The sequence below is a fragment of the Alosa alosa genome, chromosome 2 (genome assembly GCF_017589495.1).
Source record: "Alosa alosa isolate M-15738 ecotype Scorff River chromosome 2, AALO_Geno_1.1, whole genome shotgun sequence".
Taxonomy (NCBI): Eukaryota; Metazoa; Chordata; class Actinopteri; order Clupeiformes; family Clupeidae; genus Alosa; species Alosa alosa.
Window position 1 is genome coordinate 35032319 of NC_063190.1, and position 2500 is coordinate 35034818.

The 2500-nt window shown below is 46.4% G+C and overlaps 1 protein-coding gene across 1 annotated transcript in view; it reads left to right on the forward strand.

The window, feature by feature from the left end:
- Positions 1-2500, forward strand: part of si:dkeyp-23e4.3 (rho GTPase-activating protein 7) — a 34342-nt gene that overhangs the window by 8150 nt on the left and 23692 nt on the right.

The window sequence follows — 2500 nt, forward strand, 5'->3', positions numbered from 1 at the left end:
CACACACACACACACACACACACACACACGCACAAACACACACACACACCACCCGCTCTGGGCTGGGGGAAGAGATGGGTAAGCATCATCAGCTTGGCAGCGGAGCTGCAAACGCTCGAATTGTCACACCACACACTCACACACACACACACACACACACACACACACACGCACACACACACACACACACACATGCCGCTCTGGTCCTCACTGCGCTGTGAGAGGCCTGGAGCACAAACAGAGTAATGAGAGGAAAGTAAGGTGGCAGGAGACGCGCACTCACAGACATACGCGCGCACACACTCACACACACACAAGCACGCACATGCACACACCCGCACGCACACACACACACACACAATTTAAATTTATTGTGCTTATAGAGCGCCAAAACATTACACATGTATCATGGCGCTTTACAGAATGTAGGCAATCAGGGGGAACATGGGAACATGGGCGAGGAAAAACTCCCTAGAATTGGAGATACATAGAAGAAACCTCGAGCAGATCCACGACTCAAGGGCCTGACCCATCTGCCTAGGGTCAGTACAGGACAGTAAGGTCTGTATACATGACAAATGCATATGATAGTTAGGTGTAGAGAATAGGACATGGTGTTAAAAAGCACTTGAGCTGAAAGTTACAAGAGGTGGGATGATTACGGATCTGGTTTGATAAAGCATTAATCATGATTTAGTGACAGAAAGTTCAAATAGTCCTGCGTTGGATTTGTCCAGGGGAAGGGAGTTGTCAAGGGGCATGTGGTGGGTCGGGCCCAGACAGACCCAGGAATCCGGGCAGAGTTGTCATAGGCAGGTGGTGGGTTAAGCCCCAGGCTGTAATGGCCAGGAATCCAGATAGGGGACAGTAATAGGGCAGTCGAGGATGGGACTTCAGGTGAGATGGGTGAGAGGAGGGCCAACACACGGATGGTTGATTACTGGTGATGATATTCCTCACAAGTGAGCTACAGTAAGGGAAAGAAAGAGAGATGTAGAGTGGGTTAGTATTACTGAAAATCAAAATGGTTAATGTCAATAAGTAATAAGTGGTACTATATATTGTTACAGTATAGAGTGAGAATAGGCAAGAGAGGGAGAGTTGAGAGAGAGAGAGAAGGGGGAGAGAGGAGGGGGGTTGTACACACACACACACACACACACACACACACACACACACACACACACACACAGAGTAATGAGGGAATGTAATGATGGCAGGAGGTGCGTTTCTCAAACTCGCTCAGCTCAACATGCCAACGCTGCATCTAAACTTAATTGATTCCCATGACAGAAGCACACACACACACACACACACACACACACACATGACTGAATCGAGTCTTTTCTTAACAAAACAAACACACACACACACACCCATGACTGAATCGAGTTTTCTCTTAACTAAACAAACATTTCAGCCCTTTAAATACAGTAGATCTTCAGGGTTCTCTGATTTACTCTAAGGAGTGTGTCCTCTCTAACGCCCTCCCTAGAGTGTAGGGCTACACACACACACACACACACACACACACTGTCTCTTCACTGTCATATTAAAACACCCGATGTGGTGGCATGTGGCAAAGTCATATGATCATCAAAAACTGTTTTACATGCCAACAAAACTGTCTGATCGGCTATATAACCAAATGATGTGGCGTAGTTGGCAGGTTTGAAGGCTTAATAGACACCTCTTATGATGTGGCGTAGTCGGCAGGTTTCAGAGCTTACTAGACATCTCTTTATGTACATCTGCTGCCACAGCAACCCATCTGTTTGCTAATACTTACACAGTCACAGCGTTGCGTTAGAGAGCTGCAGTCGTTTACGGGCCAATGTGACATAAAGCACACAGTACTGGCACACACACACACACACACAGACATAAAGCACACGCGCACACACACACACACACACACACACACACACACACACACACATACACACACACACACACACACACACACACACACACGGTAAGTACACAGTGAACACTGAACAGGACACAGCATCTGCTCAGTAAAGCAGACACACTAAAAGTGGAGGGTGCTGGAGTTTTAAAACACTTTCAGGAAACGCTTCAGGTTTGTTGCAGAAATGAGAGCACTGGTCTAATGCCTGTTGATGTGGTCTAGGTTGCCAGTGAAGCCCACCGTGTGTGTGTGTGAGTGTGTGTGATGTGTGTGTGTGTGTGTGTGTGTGTGTGTGTGTGTGTGTGTGTGTGTGTGTGTGTGTGTGATGTGGTCTAGGTTGCCCAGTGAAGCCCACTGTGTTAATTCTGCTCCTTGACCACCATGCCTCTCCATCTCTACCCATCTCTGTTAAGAACACTTCATTAATATCACTGCACTTTAGTCACTCTTCATTAGCTAACTCACGTGTGTTTAGTTTATTGGGAGAAGGTTATAACCAATAGCAAGTTGAAAGATTTATTTTAATGGTGTTCCTGGATGTGCAATAAAATTCCACTGTGTTGTTCTAGAATGAGGATCATTTGCATT